Here is a 15,877-nt window from a genome sequence, read left to right on the forward strand (position 1 = left end):
AAAATTATACGATAAAACTAGGAACACTGAAAAACATAACAAAGACCAGTCTGCATATGTATTAGGAAGATCATCTAATAAAATATTAAATTTATAACACACAAATATAGAGTATTTACAATATTTATAATAATATCTTTAAATATGGATAAATAGAAAACTAAAACAAATTTAAAAAGATTGGTCCCTGTGGCAGTGTACCTTTAATGCTGGCATTTCCTTGCTGTATTTCGATACTTATTCGTTGAATGAGGAAAGCACCACCTCTTAGGTCACCGGTACTATCTACCAGGTGCGAACATAAGTCCTTAACTAAGCGCCTGTGCACTTGAACCCCACGGCACAAAAGTCTTTATTCCAAAGGGAGCAAAATTCAAGTTGGAGGTAAGACTCTTATACTTGAGCCGTAAATTATTTTGCGCCTGCTCTGCGGTCGCGCCAGATTTTGTACTTGAGCAAGGGAGGTGAGACGGTGAAAACGTGTCAACACACGTCGCATCCCAGACCAAATTCCGTCCCATCCTTCAAGGGATCAAAGATATCCCAGCTTGCCATCGTCCCTAGCGATGCCTGTTGGCTCCAAACTGGCTTGAATATTGACGGAGACAGCGGCGTATGATCAGTATTATTATAAAGTTTTAAATGTTATTTAGATTAAGAGTTTCTTTTCAAACATTATCAAAGCTCTTTTGCATAGATATTCATACACTAAAAGGTTACTTTTTCGTTGGCGTTCCGGAATCTCGCGCGTGTGCGCGTGTAAAAACCACTGTGCGGCCATATTCTATCTCCGGACCTATGAGACAGACTGTGTATCTCAACTATAACTTTATGAACAATTACAGGAACTCTGTTACAAACTTGCATAAAATGTGGGAGCTTTGCCGCAAGTTTTATTAGCTTCGAGTACATAGAACATTTAAGTTTTCTTTTCATATGTACCTTACATACGTACCTTTTCGACGTTTTCTTAGGTGAAGATAATAATTTTATATATGTGGAACAATATATTAAAACAAAAGAAAGATAGATTCTCCTATTGCTTCGGATAACATTTTAATGAATCGCTTTACCGGATGACCGTGAGTGAGAATGAGTGGCGCTACAATCTTTAAGGTCCGGCCCCAGATTTCTGTAGTTGTTTCGTCATCATATATGTTTCTTAATAGAGGTTAACAGCGTTCTGTGCCTGTCTCATATTGGTCTAATGCCGCTTACCTCACGATTTTTTTCCTTCACAGTACAAGCGAGGTAAATGCACACTTAGAAAGACCATTGTTGCACAGCCGGCATCGAACTTACAACCTTAGATATTAGAGTCACATTTTAAAACCACGGCCACCACTTAATTTGTCGATTTAGTGTTGACAGTGCAATTTTATTTTCAATGTTAGTTCTAAACTGACTTTTGACCCCTGAACCTGCTTATTAGCCATGCGATGCCTCGAGAAAGTTTAACTATTTCAACTGATGACAAAGAGAAATTTAATAAGTGAAACTTAATATTATGTATCAAGACGCACAAATATTTAATACATTACCATCCAGTTTAAAGCAAATAAAACCTTTTTACAAATTTAAAAAAACCTTAAAAAGTACATAGGTATAATTAACAGCATACTTATAAAATAAAAAAAATAAAAAAGTTCGATATAAATTAATGGAATAAATATGTATTTACAAATCATCAAAAAGACCCTTCTAGCATTTATTAATGTCTGTGAACGAGCGTCTAAGAAATTATTAAAAATTAACTATGTGACTAATAAATTATTAGAAATTATTCATTAGTAATGCCTGTTGTAATATCGATGCGACCTACCTGCGCTTTTGTAAAAAATATTTTACATATTGTTAGCAACTAATATTTTTATTTTATATAGCTTATTTTCAAATAATTTCATAACCTGTACATAACTAACCTACTCTAAATTTTCTCGCTAGTGAATGTAATTAAAACCCCTTCTTATCTCAAAAATCACTTTAAATTCTTAGGTCCTTCTAACTATATGTTACGCTCTTCTAATAGATGTTTATTGGAAATTCCTTCTCACACTTCATCCTTCTTAGGCAATTCATTCACGATCTCCGCCATTAAGTTGTGGAATACGCTGCCCGACTCCGTACGATTGGCTACCTCTCTATCATCTTTTAAAACTCTTCTGCATAAACATTTCTTAACCTTATCCTATCCTGATCAATCGTGACTTGTATAAATCTTATGTTTCCTTTTTCATCACTATTTGCTGTCCATGTATTTGTAAGATTAGCTTTTAAGTTTTTAGTCTGTTGTAAATATTTTTTTTTTTTTTTTTGTATTACTTTAGATTAAGGTACTATGTATATATATATATATATTTATATAACATTTGTTTCTGCACTTCTCGCACGAATCATGTTTCTTTTTTTAGTTTTTTCTTTAACTAGGGTTGCCTGGAAGAGATCGCTTTTAGCGATAAGGCCGCCCGTTGCATCCCTTATAATTTTTTTTGTATTGTGTTTGATTTATTGTTTTTTTGCAACGAAGTGTTAATAAATAAATAAATAAATAAATAAATAATTCTATGAGACTTAAAATATCTTTGAACCGAAGTGGAGCATTTTATACATAGAAGCATAAAGTTAAACCGAAACCTATCTATTTGATAAAAGGTATTTATTATTCATAGACTATAAAATAAAGCTAAACAAAACAAATCGATATTATTTTTTATAATAGGCCTGTTAAATAAAAAATAATTTATCGACACCGTGTCTTATAAAACCATTTAAAAAACTTAGCAACATGTTTATCCAGTGGGTTGTGAAATATCCCATTATTGTTTGACGGGAACTGGCAGGTGACGAGGGTGAACTTTTTATAAATTCCAATTATTTTCACCGGATTTATAACCTCATAAATCTGGTATTATGATAAAAATAATAAAAACCATTTTAATTTATATTTCAATCAAATTATCTTGTGTAAGATTATAATACATTCCTTAGACTTTCTTACAAATAAAACATTTATTCTACATGGACAGAAGTATGAAAACAATTAAAATAATTTTGTTTATAGAACAGGGGGCAAACGGGCAGGATGAGGAGGAGGCTCACCTGATAAAAAAAAAAAAAATATGTTTATTATGGAATATAAGATACAGGTGTCACTTATTCCACGTCATTAAATCTGAATAGGTAGACATCTCTACTCATCGGCAAAGAAGACAGAGGGTGTAGGCCGAGAGAAAAAGCCGGCGTAAAAAACTCTCGGTAGGTACTCTAGCAAATGATCAAACAATACTGAACTGATGTTAAGTGATACCGCCGCCCATGGACACTCTTACACGCATCGCGAGTGCGATGCCGGCCTATTAGGAATTCGTACGCTCTTTTCTTGAAGGACCTTAAGTTGAATTGGTTGGAAATACTTCAGTGGGCAGCTGGTTCCACATAGCGGTGGTGCGAGGCAAAAATTGCCATGCCTCTTCATGAGGGAGATGCGCTAAGCTACTCCTCTTCATCGCCAAATAACAATGATGGAAACGCCGCAACAGCGAACCAGATAGAGCGTAAAAGTTCATTGATTTACTTATTATTTATTAATTATAAATATATTTACAAAGAGAGAAAGGACGGACGGTAACATGTCTCCGGCGAGTTCACGTATACCATGAAGTCAATTTCCAATCAACAAAAGCGGTGCTAGTGGCTTAAGCGTGCGACCCTCATCCTTAAGGACATGCGTTCGAATCACGGCTGTACCAATTACATTTTATTTCTACGTATATGTGCGCAATTAACTTTTGCTCCTACGGTTTAGGAAAACATCGACAGGAAACCGGCATGCCTCAATCCCAAATATCAATGACATGTGTCAGACACAGAAAGCAATAGAGACTTGTTTATAAAAAATTATCCAGATACGGATGCAATCTGAAACCAAGACCCATTTTACCGCCACCGCCACTGTATTGCTATTTCACCATTTGCTTTTGTACAAACAATAGAATCACCTACATCACCTCCAGTAGTGTCGAAAGCGAATAGTCAAAGTCAAATCATTTATTTCAATTAGACCATCTAAAATGGCACTTTTGAACGAAATAAAAAAGGACAAAAAAGTGCGTGCGTACAAAGTACACATGTCAGAGGTAAAACTTCTTTGGCAAAGTAATTTTTAAGTCTTGTTCCTATTTAAACAAATCTAATCTAATTTATAAAATAACTAAGTTAAAGTTAAGAGTTTTAAACTCTCTCTCTCAATCTTACTCACTATAGCTCTCTCCCACCTGTCGCTCCATGGTACTGTGTGTGATGCGACGTTTGCTCTATCTAACTCTCTCTCTCTCCCGATCTTTCTTACTTGCTACTCTCGCTCCATGGCTATTTGCTTTATGCTACGTTCGCCCTTTCTCACTCTCTCTCAATCGGTATCAATCGCTCTCTCGACAAAAACGCTGCACATCTCCGTGACGCCAATATTATTCATTCGTTTCATCCGTGAAAAATTTACCCTCATGCGCCTAAAGAAGTTTCACCTCAACAATAGATCTACCTTGATTTAGCCGGACGACAGCATCTATAACTTTATTATCTAATATTCATATAAAAATATTCGGTCCCAACTTTCCAGTCAGGGAGACGCTGAAGTGGGATCTTCGCACCGCAAGTTAACCGTGTCAAGAGTTTCTGCCTGTCAACGCTTGGAAATTTGCTAGGAAAACTTTTAGATAGGAGTAAACACAGTATGATAACAATTTATAACACTTAATCGGAACTGTCAGTATTGTCCTGATTTATGAATAATTCGGTTATAATATACGACTTAATAAGATTATTTATATCGTTAGAACAGACGATTACGAGAATATCAATAGATTTAGTTAAACGAACGATTAAAAAAATTACAGACGCAAAAGTTAACAAGCCCCACGATCTTAATTTTGGATCGCATCTCGATCGAAGTAGAATGAAACTTTTTTATATTTATTTATTTATAACTGTTAAAACAACATTTATGCTTAAAACATACAAAAAAAGCCCCGTTAAGAGTGTAATACACATATTTTCATTAATGTTAGCAATTAAATTGTAAGGGTGACAAAGCCTATTTTAGGAGCACCAAAGTACAATTGACTCATGTATTCGCTTAGATGTTTTAAATAAAGGAATTTATATATTAATATCAAAAATATACAGCGAGGAATGCTGCCATTAAAGGGACCAAACTTTTTAAATTTGCTTTAGTTTTCTATTAATCTATTATTATTATTACTTTGAAGGTTTAAAATATTGTAAGTACGTACTCTATTTTTGTGTGTATACAAAATAAATGTTGATCCGTAGATCTACATCAAAATTTTTAAACTACTAAACAAAAATAAATGAAAACCTTATTAATCTTATGAAAGCATTTTTTTCGTAATAAACTAATTATTTTTCAGGTTCACTTTAGAAATTTATGCCTTTAATTAAAATTAAATACTGACCTATTTCGTAACCGTAATGGCACTGAACTAATTATATCTAATAGCATTACTTTTCATGAACTTTTCTGTACAATTAGTTAGATATTTTATAATTAAGTAAATATATATACAGTAATTACTTGAATTAAACACATTTTGACAACATAGAGGCCAGAGAAGTAGAAGTTGTATTCGTGTTAAACAGGTTATATTATCTAAAACAGGCGAATATATGCAACAAGTGCCTTATACATTATTGAACACTAACGTAATTTTATTTTGATTGTATTATTTTCTTATGGAACCGTCTCTTCGTCAGTAAAACTTTGTCAGATAAAATTTTGCCTCAATATTTTCGACTTCTGTGTTATGTAGAAATTACTACAAAACAGGCGACTTCAAACGTAGTTCGAAAGGTTAGGCTACGCAAATGTACTATGTGTATGGTCAGAGATTGTTTTGAGGTTATCACGACTAAATTTCAACCACTATTTCCTGTCTCTTTCGACCATGACTGCTGTAAAGTATTGAGAACGTCAAGCAAATAATTTAATAAATGTGCGTAAAATAAATGGAGTCGAAAATAATATCTATTTTACTAAAGCTTTAATTCATTTAATATCGTTTAATAATTATTTTAAAAGCGTTTTTATCTCTGTCATTTGCAAATCGTTTGTGGTTCGTCATTTAATAAATTATTCAGTGGTAACTGCATCGTAGTTAAATTGTCTCCGTAACTATGAAATTCAGGGCTGCTACTGTGTGGAAATATGTTCTAAAGGTATAATTCTCATACTATTGATAATTCAGTACTCATCATGATTCTGCATTAGTTTAAAGACTGCGTTTCACACAATAAGATAATAATGGTTACAGTTAGTTGTAGTTTAACCGATAAATACAAATTAAACTTATTTAATAATTAGGATTTTTTGATGACTACATTTTTTCCACAAACCGAAGTGCCACAAAGAATGGTTTGGTGGCCGTTTTTACACAATTTTATATTAAATTACATTATCTTAGATTTTGCGCTATGGTATTAAGAATCACCTGCATCGTGAGTACACCCCACATACACACCATCACACAACACAGCCAAATTAGGTATTACTTAGTTAAATGTATCTATTGAATAAGTTTTATTGTTTTTTTTTCCTTTTGTTAATGTTTGAAACTTTTTGTATATAATCTTTGTTAACTGTAGAATTACGAATTACAATTTCTCAGGACACATCACTATCTATAAAAAATGTCGCGACAGCATGTCTCTATCTTTTATAGTTACGTAACAATAAGCGTCCTTTTATTAAACATTTTTTATTAAAATACCACTGGTAGAAAAGGCTCTTTATTCGTACCTAGGTATTTATCCTTATCAAAATAATTACCAACGTTTCACATAAGCTACAATTTAATGGCATAACCACCAAAAAAGCATGGTAGATTGGTGTTCTTCTGCCTTTTCTCTTGAATAGTTGACTACTACTGTTTACTACATCAATTGTATTCGAGCATAAAAAATTTAAACTAGCAAGTAAAAATTAAACACAAGCAAACAGTTAAAAACTTAAACCCCATTAAGAGCGTAATACACATATTTTCATTAATGTTAGCAATTAAATTGTAAGGGTAACATAGCCTATTTTCAGGAACATCAAAAGTACAATTGACTCATGTATTCGCTTATATGTTTTAAATAAAGGAATATATATTAATATTAAAAATATACTGCGAGGAATGCTGCCACCATTAAAGGGACCAAACTTTTTAAATTTGCTTTTGTGTTCTATTAATCTATTATTATTACTATGTATCTATTATTATACTATTACTATGTAGATTTAAAATATTGTAAGTACGTACTCTATTTTTGTGCGGTATACAAAAGAAATGTTGATCTGCAGACCTACATCGAAATTTTTGAACTACTAAACAAAAATAAATGAAAACATTAATCTTATGAAAGCAATTTTTTCGAAATAAATTAATTATTTTTCAGATCCACTTTAGAAATTTATGCCTTTAATTAAAATTAAATACTGACCTATTTCGTAACCGTAATGGCACTGAACTAATTATATCTAATAGCATTACTTTTCATGAACTTTTCTGTACAATTATTTAGATATTTTATAATTAAGTAAATATATATACAGTAATTACTTGAATAAAACACATTTTGACAACATAGAGGCCAGAGAAGTAGAAGTTGTATTCGTGTTAAACAGGTTATATTATCTAAAACAGGCGAATATATGCAACAAGTGCCTTATACATTATTGAACACTAACGTAATTTTATTTTGATTGTATTATTTTCTTATGGAACCGTCTCTTCGTCAGTAAAACTTTGTCAGATAAAATTTTGCCTCAATACTTTCGACTTCTGTGTTATGTAGAAATTACTACAAAACAGGCGACTTCAAACGTAGTTCGAAAGGTTAGGCTACGCAAATGTACTATGTATGGTCAGAGATTATTTTGAGGTTATCACGACTAAATTTCAAACACTATTTCCTGTCTCTTTCGACCATGACTGCTGTAAAGCATTCAGAACGTCAAGCAAATAATGTAATAAATGTGCGTAAATTAAATGGAGTCGGAAATAATATCTATTTTACTAAAGCTTTAATTCATTTAATATCGTTTTATAATTATTTTAAAAGCGTTTTTATCTCTGTCATTTGCAAATCGTTTGTGGTTCGTCATTTAATAAATTATTCAGTGGTAACTGCATCGTAGTTAAATTGTCTCCGTAACTATGAAATTCAGGGCTGCTACTGTGTGGAAATATGTTCCACAAACCGAAGTGCCACAAAGAATGGTTTGGTAGCCGTTTTTACACAATTTTATATTAAATTACATTATCTTAGATTTTGCGCTATGGTATTAAGAATCACCTGCATCGTGAGTACACCCCACATACACACCATCACACAACACAGCCAAATTAGGTATTACGTAGTTAATTTATTGAATAAGTTTGATTGATTTTTTTCCTTTTGTAAATGTTTGAAACTTTTTGTATATAATCTTTGTTAGCTGTAGAATTACGAAATAAAATAATAAAATCTGAGCTCGCCTTGATATTCTCTTAACATGAAGAAAGTCACATGTGTCAGTCGTAAGGATAAGGAGAAAATTCGTATTTGAACAATAAGAGAAGTTAGACTGATAATATAATAACTATTACTTTGTTTTAAAATAGTACACAATACGTACAAACACTCACAAAGAAACAATAAAATTGACAAAAATTTTAAAATAAAATGCGTCTAGCATAACCCAAGCGAAACAAGAAAGTAAATGGATTGGCGATCGGCCAAGTTAAAATATTAAACGATAATAAATATCTTAAATGTTAAAATATAAATAATAAACCCTCACCATAAGTTAGAAAATCAGTAATATGTATTTCGAACAACTCTAATAAATACTAATACAGTAGAACCTCGATAAGATAAAGTCCAAGGGAAACACAAAATATTTTATGTTATAGAGGTTTTAAGTTATCAAGGTTCTATGTCAGGTAAAGGCTAATATAGAGGTATGTACATGTTTCTATGTACCCTTCCTCCCATTTTTACTTGAATGCATCAGAAGGATGGAAAATTAAATTTGTAATCATATTTATTCACATTACTTACATTACATAAAAATAAAACAACAACTAAAGGTTTAGTCTACTTAAAAAAATCTGTGATTTTCTTTTGTTTTAAAAAATTTACTGTTTCTAAATCGATTTGATTTTCAATGACAAATAGAGAGGAGAATACATTAACACATTAACTTATGATGCAAGTAAGTCGTTGTCACAAAGCTAACCACCGCAAAGCTTTGAAGAATTTAGATAAAGCAAACAATAGGTAATGTATTGTTTACGTTAACAATACATTAGTAAACACGTGCAAGCAATAAATACCGAAACCATTTGTTTTGACACTCTTATAAAATGACTCTTCACAAACAATTTTATGTTATAGAGGTTGTGGAAACATTTCTTTTAGTTACTGAGGGCCTATACAGAGATTATTTATTTACGTTATAGAGGTTCCGTATTTTAAGTTATAGAGGTTTTGGGCTCTGATGGGAAGGGAACATAGTATTTTTTGAAGTACCTAACAGAGGTTTTTATGTTACCGAGGTTTACGTTATCGAGGTTCTACTGTAATATTTTTTTACATAATGGTTGATGGTTGATGAGCTGTCATGATAAACGAAATACAAAAATGACTTTGCCGCAAGAAAAAATGTATATTAGACATTTTGTATATAAAACGTAAAACTCAAAATAAATTTGAACGTATCGCATACAGATTTATATTAAATTTATTATGGAATTACCTATTTAAAAAATTATGTACTCTGTGCCTTATGATTTGGCCCGTTATAATCTAGAGGACCAACGATATGACAATTGATACTGTTAAAGATTATGTGCTGATATTTAATCGCTTAAAATCTAGTAAGCGACAACCCTATGGTATTAAGTGTGAGTTGCGACAATGGTATTTATTTGAACATTTGTATTCAAGTAGAGTTTGTATGCAGACAGGGAGAGTGCAAGGAATTCTGTTGACTCCCGAATTCCATTTTATATTCCTGTGACGCAACATGCAATTTTACTTTCCCGTTGCGAACTTTCTTCCGTGTTTATTTGACGACTTAATGCTCGTGTAGACATGAAAATTTATTAAATTTCTCCCATTGATTTCATCATTTATTACTTGGTACTTCGTATGTTCTTAAATAAGTAAGTTTTATAGAACAGTGGCAAATATGCGACAGGCTCAAGATATTAAGATATCTCCGCCCATAACCAGCTTCTAGCAGAAGGCTCGTGAATGTTGACGGCTTTTTAAGAATGATTACGATCTTTTCTTCAATCGCCATCATCGATTCTACAACTACAGGGAATGTGAATTATTTATAGTATTTAATTATCAACATTAATTATTAATAAATTTATTATACGGTGAGCATAACACAAATCAGCTTTTTGGGAAGAACACGAAATTATTTTAAAGTAAAGAGTGAAATGATAGCCATTAATCGCGTTTTGATCCGATAAACTGTATTTTTATAATCCTTAAATTTATTTAATGAGTGAAGCTAAAATGATATTATTTTGGTATAATTACGCAATCTTTATTGTTTAAAACAGTTAAACGTTTTAAAACAAAATTTATAAACGAACAAATGTAGCAAATATAAAAGGATTTCGGCTGATTAGTCCCGCTTCAGATTCTGGACCCTTTGCTACATTGTGTATTGTCGCAACATTAGGCAATTTGCACCGTAAATTTATTTTATTTACCCTTATAAATTGGTTGATATTTCGTTAATGACAACACTTTTCGTTATTCTACTTTTGCAATATAAGGAAGTGCTCCAATTTATCAGTTTTTTCAAGGCAGTGTATGGGCTGGTTTTCATAAATGATTAGCCGAAGATTGACATTTATGAAGTACTAACTGACCGGGCGAACTTCGTACCGTCTAACAGTCAATGAATGTCGTGTTAGAGATTAGTTAAAAATAATGTATGATTTTATTAAAGTAATACAATGAATACAAAACAAATATGAAGTTCACTACTATCACAGAATTGCAATACTCAACAGTACAAGGTGCCTTGATTTGTTTTTATAAGTAGCTTATATTTTCACCAGTTTATAAAAAATAAATTTCTGAACCCACGCATAAATATTTGACTACCAATATGTATGTCATCAGACACTACATTTTTTTAATCTAAAATATGACATTATCCGAATAACCTTTGTTTAAATACGTTCTTTAATCTAAGGAGAGTTTAGCGTGTCGACTGAATGAACATAAAATGTTTGACAGTTACGAAATTCATGAATTTTGTATTTGAATTTCGTATTTTTTCCAATATTTTAAAGACAACAAATCAAGAACGCTGAAAATCTGTGAAAAACGTGATTGGTTATCACAAAATAGTTATCTAATCTATCTAAATCTAATGAACACAACGCAAAAAATTGACCCTTTGTAATGTAGTTTTATTTCTGGCGAGAATAAATGATTCGATAGTCTAGATAACATTGAAGTTACGTAGTTAAGTTAAAACTTACGCAGGTGTGAGATACATAATCTTCATAAAACATAATTTAATTATAGACGTAGGTACACCTGTCCAAAGACAAGTTTTAATTGATATGAAGACCATAACCGAATAACATTATTACAAAGACAGAACAAAACTGTATTGCTCCTGGATCATATAAATATATCTCTGCATACCTATATATGTATAGAAAAAAACAACGGCGCTACAACCTTTTTAAGGTCTGCCCCTAAGATTTCGTTATCTCTTTCGATGTCATTGATTATTTTCTATAGACAAGAAAAAAACAAAGAAACCTAGATCAGTAGGTGCCTGACATAAAGAACACTGTCGTTTCGGGTCTAAGATATTCCGGTTTCCTCACAATGTTTTCTTTCACCGTACGAGCGAGTCTAAAATCCGCACATGGACAAAAACTACATTGGTGTTGGTGCTCGAACCTGCGCTCTCAGGAATGAGAGTCGCACCCTAAAGCCACTAGGCCAACACTGCTATATATAGAAATTTAATTCGTTAATAAGACATGATAATGTGATAAAAAAGAGAAATCTCCATACAATTAAAAGCTTATACAACTTGAAAGTTTAAAAATCCCTTTTGGATAAAGAAATCTATATAAACATTTTCGGTCTAGATTTAAAATAATTTAACATTTATCGCACTTTTTCACCAAATTTGTTTCGATATCAATCGATTTGGGATTCCATTTTTTTTTTAAATTTAAATTTATCGCCGAACAGTTGACGCTGACATAATCGAAGTCATTCAAGTTCATATGCTTTATCCGTTCATAGTATCTGTTAAATATTTATATCGTCGCCGGGAAGGTTGCGCTCTGTTGCATGGGAATCGTGAGGTGGGAACCTTTCTTGAACTTTAATTACTTTTATGAGGTCAATAAGACTCGTTAGCAACTTGTAAATCGTACTGGGGGTTAGTTTTCCCTTACGTATGACATTTTTTGAAAGCATGAACACTATGATTGCAATTTAGAGAATATAAATTAACAATTAATTGCTTTTTGTAAAGGAGCTGTTCTAGTATTACGTAAGCAGAGTTACAGCAATTAATTTTTAATTTTAATAATATTTTTTTTTATAATAAACCCAGTTCAATAAAGAGGTTATTTGTTATATATATCTAAGCTGTATGTGTGATATTGTTGTAATAGTGTTTGTTCCTCTTTACGGACAACGCGTTTTGGCGTTTTTTTTTAGAAATCTTACTGATATCAAGATTGAGCATTCTGATAAACGAGATAGATCTGGATATACATAGTTGCTTTCCTCACTATTTGAAATCAATTTTTCAAATTTATTTTTATGGTTTAAATCTATTATCTCTCCGTGTTTGCCTATAAGTGCTTGTCACATTAAGTATTGTAATTTATTTGCCTTGTACAAATGTATTAGTGTAAATAAATGTTCGAGTATTATGATTTATAAAGGCTTTCGGGCACATGCGCATTTCATGATAAATTCACGCATTTCAGTAAATAATGTTGACAAGTGTTTTCAAGTCGCTTTAATTCTTATAACTTTTAATGCATATTTTTTTACGGTATTTTTTTAGACGGTAGTAGTACTGTTATAAGCTGGTTTTACAGTTCTCTGAATATCTGGCGTTATGGTACAACTTGCATTTCCAACATATTTCTTTACATTGAAAATATTAAGTACTTATCTAGATTAATAAGTTACAAAATGCTTTACAACTTTTTTTTTAATGGCTTTTATTTGTGCCAACCGGGCACAAGGTACTTCGCCAGTGTCGTGTAGATGAAGAAGGCACGAAGGAGACTTTACAACTTTATAACTTGTATGTAAATATAAAGGTTTCAGATCAGAGAGATTATAAGAGATCAAGTCAAGTGACATAAGTTAGAATTAAGCAATAACGTATATTGGGATGTCACCATAACTTCAGTGTTGTCAATACTTTTGTAGTGTTTAAATATTAAGGAGATTGGTCACGTTATTTATTTGATTTTAATAATTACATTTTAAATTATAAAATTTAATGATTAGAGCATTTAGTAGTTTTATAAAATACAAGTTAATAAAATCATACTTCCTGCGGGATACCTAACAATTTGAACATTTTGAGGATAGTTAAAAATTTTGCCGTTTCAAAAGTTGACGGCCCTCAATATAACTGTCACCAAAGCAAAACACGACTGAGAGAAAAACCTTTAAATTGTGAAGAAGGCGGAAAGTAATAGTAAAAAGTAGAGACTCTACATTTTATTAAAAAGACGGTAATTAAGAACATGACGGTAAAAAGACGGTACCGTATAAAACCTTATACAGACACTTGTTAATCCAAAAAGATAAAATTCCAGCTTTTTGCTAACTCTAACTGTAATTGTCGCTAATGAGGCTGGACCACAATATACTAGCGTTTACCGTGTCTTTGTAGCTTTAAATGCGGTTCCAATCACTCGATTTCCAGCGAAAACATATTTTCAGGTACACAAGAGGAAGTGGTTTTTGACTGACTTTATTTGAATTCGATATTTAAACTATTTACAACAGTGTTTTCCTCGCCCCACAGGTTGGCAATTTGATTATTAAGGCGGGAAATTCGAAAATGGACTCAGCTTTTCATTATATGTCTTGAAAATTTAAATATTGTGTTTCGTCAACGATTTCCTAGTGATTTCTTAAGTGAACGATTCAATTTTTAATATTAAAAATTATGCATGTTACTAAATGGGCCTAAGAATTTTATAAAGGCTAAGGTGGGGAAGATTTACCGTCTCCTTGCAGCCGCACTACGCAAGTTGTATGACGACACGCGAATGCAGTAGGAAACTCGCGCGCATGTTTCAAATTCCATAACTCAGACGCTAATTGACGCAGCCAAATACTGTTTCTCACGGTTAATTATTTTTTATGATAAATACGGAGAATGTGAGAGCATTCTTCATTGCAATAAAATAGAAATGAAGCCGGTCCAAGTGTATTTTTTTTATATAAAATGGGCAAACGGGCAGGAGGCTCACCTCGTGAGATAGAAACTCGCATTGCCAGAGCGCTCGCAAATGCGATGCTAGCCTTTTAAGAATTGTTTCATGGAATGCAATGCTTATTGCTATAGATAGCTATACAATTATATTATTAAATTTTATTTCAAATTTCATCACATACTTACTATTCAATTATTCATATAAACTGGTAAAGTAAACCCCCCTATAACGCGATATCCCTATAACGCGTTTTGGTATAACGCGATTTCAGTTCCCCATATAACGCGGAGATTTCACAAGTTATATTTAGTGTAAAATTTATAATGATTTGTCAAGACCATAATTTAGTTTTACGTAACTTTGCACCTGTTTCAATTGTGTTAGTTTATGAATTGTTAAAAAAAACTATTTTACGAGAAAACTCCTACAACGCGATTACCTATAACGCGGTCCGGGTCTATTGCGTTATAGGGGGGATTACTGTACTAACAAAATTAGTTATGTACAATTCTAAATCCATTCACATAATGCTAGCAAACATACAAAAACTTTTCCCAATATGTGGTTTCTGAAACGTACAAACAAATTAAAACTATTTTGTTGGAATTGGCAGTAAAGTGGCGGCGTATTTGAACCTATTCAAAACTACCAAAACCAAACTAAATCGCAAATTATATACGAGATTTTTTTTTTATATCACTATCAGAACCTCACTAAATCAAGCTTGTTTACACACACACGCTCACAAATACACACCCACACTCTACGCATTCACTCTGTATATATTATTGTTTAGTCTGTAATCTTTTAATTGGCGTTTTCATTTAAAAATTATTTTGTAGTTAAATCAGTTGGACACTGGCACACTTTTGTGTCTCTTTCACTGTCCTCTCAGACGCAATACGACGCGCCACCAGAGGCCAATTTTATTAATTAAAAAATAAATCAGTGACGCTACAACCGTTTTAGGTCTGGGCCTCGCATTTCTGTATGTTTCATGATCATTTGTACATCTAATAGACGAGTGGATGATCAGCCGTCGACTTTTTGGGTCTAAGGCAAGCCGGTTTCCTCACGATGTTTTCCTTCACCGTTCGAGCGAATGTTATACGCGCAGATAGACAAATAGTACAAAGGTGCATAGCCGGGGATCAAATCTACGACCTCAGGGATGAGAGTCGCACGCTGAAACCACTAAGCCAACGCTGCTCAATTTTTTAAATTAGAAGTCAATAATAATAATAACACTAAACAATTTCAAAAATCTTATTATGCGTAATCTGTGTTCTAGGAATTCATCGAACAAATTATAAATCAATTTATATTCTAAGCATAAAAACACGAAGCTGTTGGTGGTATTT

At 32.2% G+C, this 15,877-nt stretch overlaps 1 protein-coding gene across 11 annotated transcripts in view; it reads right to left on the bottom strand.

Annotated features, from left to right (window-relative positions):
• Positions 1-15,877, bottom strand: part of LOC125060323 (protocadherin-like wing polarity protein stan) — a 189,922-nt gene that overhangs the window by 130,675 nt on the left and 43,370 nt on the right. The gene's annotated exons all lie outside the window — the stretch shown is intronic.

Source organism: Pieris napi, chromosome 21 (assembly GCF_905475465.1).
Source record: "Pieris napi chromosome 21, ilPieNapi1.2, whole genome shotgun sequence".
Lineage (NCBI taxonomy): Eukaryota > Metazoa > Arthropoda > Insecta > Lepidoptera > Pieridae > Pieris > Pieris napi.